The sequence below is a fragment of the Amblyraja radiata genome, chromosome 7 (genome assembly GCF_010909765.2).
Source record: "Amblyraja radiata isolate CabotCenter1 chromosome 7, sAmbRad1.1.pri, whole genome shotgun sequence".
NCBI lineage: Eukaryota > Metazoa > Chordata > Chondrichthyes > Rajiformes > Rajidae > Amblyraja > Amblyraja radiata.
Window position 1 is genome coordinate 35,440,044 of NC_045962.1, and position 7,850 is coordinate 35,447,893.

Below are 7,850 nucleotides of genomic sequence, written 5' to 3' on the forward strand. Positions count from 1 at the left end.
AGACTGCAACAACCAGGTTCAGGAATAGCTACTTCCCCTCAGCCATCAGGCTATTAAACCTGGCTCGGACAAAACTCTGATTATTAGCAACCACTTTCTGTTATTTGCACTACCAGTTTATTTATTCATGTGTGTATATATTTATATCATGGTATATGGACACATTTATCTGTTTTGTAGTAAATGCCTACTATTTTCTGTGTGCTTAAGCAAAGCAAGAATTTCATTGTCCTATACAGGGACACATGACAATAAACTCACTTGAACTTGAACTTGAACTTGAACTTGAACTTGAACTTGAACATACACTGTGATAGGATGGAACTGTAGATGCTAGTTTATACCAAAGATGGATAGGATAGGTTTTATGGACAGGAAAGGGTCTGAAGAAGGGTCTTGACCTGAAAAGTTCCTTCTATCCAGAGATGCTTCCTGTCCCACTGAATTACTCCAGCATTTTGTGTCTCTCTAAGGTTTAGAGGGATAGGGACCAATCGCAGGCAGGTGTGACCAGTGTAGATGGTGCATGTTGGTCAGCGTGGGTAAGGTGGGCGGAAGTGCGAGCTTCTGCGCTGTATGACGCTTTGACACTTTCTATGATTCAATAGACACAAAGTCCTGGAGTAACTCAGCGGGTCAGGCAGCATCTCAGGAGAGAAAGGATAGGTGACGTTTCTGGTCAGGACCCTTTCTCAGACTGATTGTGGAAGAACTTGAGGTGATAAAAAACCCAGGACAAATCAGGGCCAACAACAAATGACGTCAGGCAGGGTGGTTCTCTGGTAGGCCCATTGTTGTCTAGGGAAGGTGTGATCTCAAGATAAATACATCGTTGTGAACTGTGGAACAGTTTAGACGACGGGAGTGGAGGAAGGGGGCAAGGGAGGAGGAAGGGTTAGAGGAAGGGGAGTGTTAGTTACTTAAAATTAGAGAATTCAATCTTCATGCCAAAAATAGACACAAAGTCCTGGAGTAACTCAGCGGGTCAGGTAGTATCTCTGGAGAAAAGGGATGAATGACGTTTCGGGTCGGGACCCTTCCTCAGGCAGATTGTGTGGTGGGTTGGGGAGAAAGAGCTGGAGGTGAGAAAAGACCAGGACAAATAAGGGCCAGTAACAGATGATCTCAGACAGGGAGGTGCCCTGGTAGGGTATTTGTTGGCTAGGGTAGGGGGTGAACTGTGGCGAAGCAACGTGGTGAACTGTGGAACTGGTTAAATGACGAGGGTGGAAGAAGGGAACAAGGGAGGAGGGGAGGGGAGTGTTAGCAGAAGTTACTTAAAATGAAAGAATTCAATGTTTATACTGTTGGGTTGTAAGCTACCCATGCGGAATATGAGGTGCTTAGTTTAGACATACAATGTGGGAACAAGCCCTTCACTCAGCGAGTCCACGCCAACCATTGATCACCCTATACATTAGTTCTATCCTACACACTAGGAACAATTTATAGAGGCCAATTAACATGCAAACTCTCATGCCTTTGGGATGTGTGAGGAAACCGGAGCACCGGGAAAATGTACAAACTCCGTTCAGACAGCACCCATGGTCAGGATCGAACCTGGGTCTCTGTAGGTATGTTACAAAACTTACCTTCAGCAGCGCTGCAATTCTGCCACTGGCCGTGTGCGCGACTTTGGCGTGTTTTGGGGGGGGGCGGGGTTAAAACGGGGTTTTTTCCCGACCTGGTCCTGAATTATATTTGTTGGAGAGCAAGATGTTGCTAAAGAATCGTTCCGACGGCCGTTCTGTGCGTTTAAAAAAAAAATTCACCCGACAAATTAATCGCTGGAATGATTTTAAAATCAGCTTCTGAAGCCGTCAATGCCGACAACAGGGACGGATTTTATGGAGGACCAGGTAAAAGAAAGTAGTTCATTTTTATGTATAAAAGTGTTTCTTAAGATGTATTTAATTCATATTATAAGTTGCGAAACGGTGATTTTTCCCCCCGAAGAACCGGCAGTGTATTTGCTGCCGATATGGGGGACTAAATTCACCGCAGCCTAATCGTTCCAAATGGTCTCGTTCCAGAAAATCCCACTCGCAAGCTGATTTAAATGGCCATTAATTTACAGGTATTAAACATTAAATTCCTTCCATTTGGCCTATAAACCCATGACAATGAGATTTAAAAATTATGTTATATTCTGAATTCTTGTGTGAATGTTATTTGGACACTTAGGCTATTTAAAATGTTAATCTATTCTTAAGAAATGGATAGATGTTTAGATCTAGTAATTGAATTTTGTAATTAGCTACAATTAGGTAACTAACTAATTATATGCTTTAATTTCAAGTTATCTAAGTAAGAATGTTTCATATTTGTTTCAGAATGCTTCAATCTACAATAACTGAAAAATTCTTTCAGTTCTCTTAGATTTTAAGAAAGTTATCGGCTTTTAAATGTTCTCGATCACAGCTTTTGTGTTAAGTCAATGAAAAAGCAATAGGGAACAAGATGCCGATTTCCGAGTATGAAAATGGCCATAACTTTTATATACTGAAGATATGAAAGTGAATTAGGTGTCAAATTAAACTTCTTTTTATGCTTTATCTGATGGGATAAATTAAAGATTTGATTTTTTAAATCTCAAAATGTTGTAACATTGCTTGGACTCTGGCGCTGTGAAGTAGCAGCACTCCCGCTGCACTACCATGCCACCCAGAAGCTGTTCCTCCAGCTAGCGTGTGGGCTCACTCTGGCAATGGTGCAGGCCCAGGACAGAACGGTCAGTGTGGGAATGGGAATGGGAATTAGCAATGAGGAGACCCTACACACACTGTCACACTGTTAACTATACACTGTTAGGCTAAGACATCAGCAGCTGCTCAGTGACATGGGGTTGGACATGGAAAACCAATAGCAGTTGTGATGGTGCGTCACAAATCAACACTTCTGCTGTGTTCCTGGGCTGCTATAACAGGTGCTTCAAGAGCCAACTGAATGGGAAAAATAACCCTTAAGAATTTAATATTAAATGCAGTGCAGAGCACAAGGAACCCTTGATGTGTCCTCAGTGAGCTCATGTCATAAATTTAGTTAGTAGTGTCCGTGAAAGATAGCTGTGCATGTGTGCTGATGCATACAAGCAAAATAATTAGATGGGGTAGACAGTCGGAATTTGTTTTCCCAGGGTGGAAATGTCAAGGACTTGAGCACATATATTTAGGGTGAGAGGGACAAAGTTTAAAGGAGATGTGCAAGATAACTTTTTTTTATACAGTGAGTGGTTGGTGCCTTGAACATGCAACCAGGGGTGGTGGTGGAGGCACATACAATTGTGGCAGTTAAGAAACTTTTGGGTAAGTGCACGGTGGCACAGTGGTCAAGCTGTTGCCTCATAGCATCAGAGACCTTGGTTCAAACATGACTACGGGTTAGTATGGAGTGTGTACGTTCACCCTGAGACCAGTAGGCACGCAGGTGCAGCAGGCAGTGAAGAAAGCGAATGGTATGTTAGCATTCAAAGCAAAAGGATTTGAGTATAGGAGCAGGGAGGTTCTACTGCAGTTGTACAGGGTCTTGGTGAGACCACACCTGGAGTATTGCGTACAGTTTTGGTCTCCTAATCTGAGGAAGGACATTATTGCCATAGAGGGAGTGCAGAGAAGGTTCACCAGACTGATTCCTGGGATGTCTGGACTTTCATATGAAGAAAGACTGGATAAACTCGGCTTGTACTCGCTAGAATTTAGGAGATTGAGGGGGGATCTTATTGAAACTTACAAAATTCTTAAGGGGTTGGACGGGCTATATGCAGGAAGATTGTTCCCGATGTTGGGGAAGTCCAGGACAAGGGGTCACAGCTTAAGGATAGAGGGGAAATCCTTTAGGACTGAGATGAGAAAAACTTTTTTCACACAGAGAGTGGTGAATCTCTGGAACTCTCTGCCACAGAAGGTAGTTGAAGCCAGTTCATTGGCTATATTTAAGAGGGAGTTATTATTATTTTTTAATTATTATTATTAAAGCTTTATTTCAGACACAGGTCCATATAACACATCAAACAGTACAAAGAATTACAAAGATACATTAAAAAATTGCATATTAGCCTAAAATATATATAAGCTATTGCACCAATGCCGTCTTAGCCTAGAAGTGAATCTAGAGCAGCTTTTCAGAGGGCTGACTAGGGCTTCAATTATGTGGTTCTCTGACTTGTCCAGGCGACACATAAAACTAAACATCAGCTGTCTTAAGAGTGCCTCACAGGTTGGCACTCTAGTGGACACAAACAATTGACTGGCACAATGCCATCTAGGGACACGAAGTAGCAACCTCATTGCATCATTGTATGCTACCTTGAGCCTCTGCATACTCTTTTTCTTATAATTAGACCACAATTGAGCAGTATATAATGGTGTGATGTAGGTTCTGAACAGGGAACACTTCACAGAGTCAGAGCACATAGAAAACTTCCTTATAAGCATGTTGGCTTGAAGATAAATTTTACAGCGCTGTCGGTAGAGGTCTTTGTCATCCTTCCAGTCATCAGATATGACATGACGACAGGTGGCGCAATGGGCTAAGTGTTCGGCTGGCGACCGGAAGGTAGCCGGTTCGAATCCCGCTTGGAGTGCATACTGTCGTTGTGTCCTTGGGCAAGACACTTCACCCACCTTTGCCTGTGTGTGAATGTGTGTGAATGTGTGTGAATGTGTGTGAATGTGTGTGAGTGATTGGTGGTGGTTGGAGGGGCCGTAGGCGCAGAATGGCAGCCACGCTTCCGTCAGTCTGCCCCAGGGCAGCTGTGGCTACAGAAGTAGCTTACCACCACCGAGTGTGACTGAGGAGTGAATGAATAATGCGATGTAAAGCGCCTTGAGTATTAGAAAGGCGCTATATAAATCCCATCCATTATTATTATTATTATTATTATTATGACCTAAGTATTTAATTTCCTCACACACAGCAAGAGGACTGTCTGACAAATTAAGGGTCGGAAAAGTTGATTCCCTGTCCTCAGCGCTTCTAACTACCATTATGCGGCTTTTCTTAGCTTTATACTTAATGTCATAATCAAGGCCATACTGAGAGCACACCTTCAGCATCTGCTGCAGCCCAGCACTATATGGACAGGGCAGGACCAGGTCATCTGCATACATCAGATGATTAACAATAGTGTTGCCCACAAGACAGCCAGTTTTTAGCCTATTTAACTGATTTGACAATTCGTCCATATAGACATTAAATAAAATAGGAGACAAAATTCCTCTTTGCCGCACTCCGTTACTAACACAGAATGGAGCAGATACAACATTGTCCCATTTAACCTGAAACGTTTGATGGGCATACCAGAACACTAAAATTCTCACTAAGAATTTAGGGGCACCTCTATTTAGCAATTTTACAAACAATTGTTCATGATTAATTCTATCAAATGCCTTGGACGCATCAATAAAACATAGAAATACAGATGAATTCAGGCTTGTGTACTTGAACACAATCTCTTTAAGAGCATAGATACACAGGTCAGTTCCATGTTTTCTTTTGAACCCAAACTGATTGTCAGTAGTAAGGACATACATTTCTAGCTTTGTCAACAGTATTCTCTCCAGTACTTTAGATAAGATACTGGCTAATGCAATAGGTCGGTAATTATCAATACTGTTGAGCCTACCAGCCTTATCTTTAATCACAGGCACTAACATTACAGACATAATAGCATTTGGCAAGACACCATGAACCAGACAACCATTAAAGCACATGGAAAGCAAAGGGCAGAGCTTATAGCTGGCATATTTTAGATGTTCTGCAGTAATGCAGTCCATACCGCAGGCTTTGTTGTTATCCAACATGTTAATGGCATCATAGACATCAGTTGCCCTAACTATCATATCTACAGAGAGATCAATATGTTCATGATTGATTCTAACTGGGTTACTTTTAACACGGTTAAAAAGGTTACAGTAGTGCTCACGCCAACTCTCAGCTATTTTTTCTGGGCTACTAACACCTTCAATGTCAGACGGTAGGGGTGTTTTGCTGTTATTCATTACTCTGACCTCTTTCCAGAAGTTAGTAAGGTTGTTATTCTGTAGCTTCCTGGCAAGCGAGTCTGCTCTCATTGTGTTTTCATTTTTCTTAATAAAACGAAGTGCATATTTAACTCTAGCATTTGTGCGTTTTTTCATATCTAGCAATACTCCCTGTCTAGGCCTACCTGCCTCTGACCAGAGTCTAAAGGCCTCTCTTGCCTCAGCGTACTGCTCAGCCACAAACTCATTCCACCCAGGTCTGATGTTGGGTACCTTACATTTGCTTTTACAAAAGGGATCACTGGAGGCATTGAGACATTTCACAATAACATCATACATGGCACAGAGTTTTTCAGCATGTTGCACGTCCTTACAATTCATATCTGAGCACATTAGGGCCTCTTGAGGCAATGCAATATTATTTAAAAAACTGTCCGTTTGCAGTGAATAACCAGCCATAACCTCTCTGCTCAGTTTTGACCAGTCCAGTTTACTTGAGGAAGCAGCATTATTATTACTGGACAGCAGGGGTACATTCTCAACATTTAACCGTGCAGCAATAGGTATGTGATCAGAGGTGGCAAGTTCATAACAAATCTCCACCTTTTCCAGTGAGGCATGAGCATCAGCTGCGGTCACAATATGGTCTAACCAGGATGTTGTGTGCCACGCTTCACTAACATAGGTAAAACTTGTGTCAGGCAACAGAGCTTTACTCGATAGAATTAGTTTAGACTCATTACAAAACTGCTGCAGGTGTGCTGCAAATAAAGATTTGCTATCTGACATGTCAGCATTTAAATCACCCATGACGTAGACACAAGATGAGCTGTTGTCCTCTATAAAGGACAAGTTAGATGTGGCCCTTGTGGCTAAAGGGATCAGGGGGTATGGAGAGAAGGCAGATACAGGATACTGAGTTGGATGATCAGCCATGATCATATTGAATGGCGGTGCAGGCTCGAAGGGCTGAATGACCTACTCCTGCACCTATTTTCTATGTTTTCTATGCGGGTATTCTCCGGGTGCTCCAGTTTCCTCCCGTATTCCAAAGACGTGCAGGTTAATAGGTTTGTGTAAATAGTCTGTCGTTTGTTAAGGTTGGAACATGTGAACGGGGATTGCTGGTCGGCACAGACTTATTTCCATGCTGTATCTCTAAACTAAACTAAGCCAAACCAAACTACAAAACTAAACAAAACATGGATATGCAGGGAATGGAGGGATATGAATTGCGTGCAAGCAGATAGGTGTTGGTGTAGGCATCATGTTCGGCACGGACATTGTGGGCCGAAGGGCCTGTTCCTGTGCTGTACTGACCAATTTTAGATCATTGTTATTTGTAGCCAGATTTGTAGCATCATAGTTTCCTCCTGCACTGATGGCCTCTTGGTTATCCTGCATCCCAGGGTATGTTTAATACCTGGAGCCCAAAGTTATATCCATTCTGAGTGAATTCTGATTTTTAATATATCGTGGGGCACGCTGTTGTTATCAAAGATGAAACTAGTCGAATTAAGAGATGGATTTGCTTGAGGCTAGAGGTCGATACTTACTGTTATTTTGCTGCATGCTTACATCTTACATTTTTTATATATTGATTTTTTCTCATTTTTATTTATATTATCCATTGAGTACTATTTAGGGGCGGCACAGCATTAAAGTTGCTGCCTTACAGCGCCAGAGACCCGGGTTTGATCCTGACTACAGGTGCTGTCTGTACAGAGTTTGTATGTTCTCTCTGTGACCGCGTAGGTTTTCTCCAGTTCCCTCCCGCACTACAAAGATGTATAGATTTGCAGGTTTATTGGCTTCAGCAAAATTGTAAATTGTTCCATGTGTAGGGTAGTGCTAGCGTACTGGCGGCGC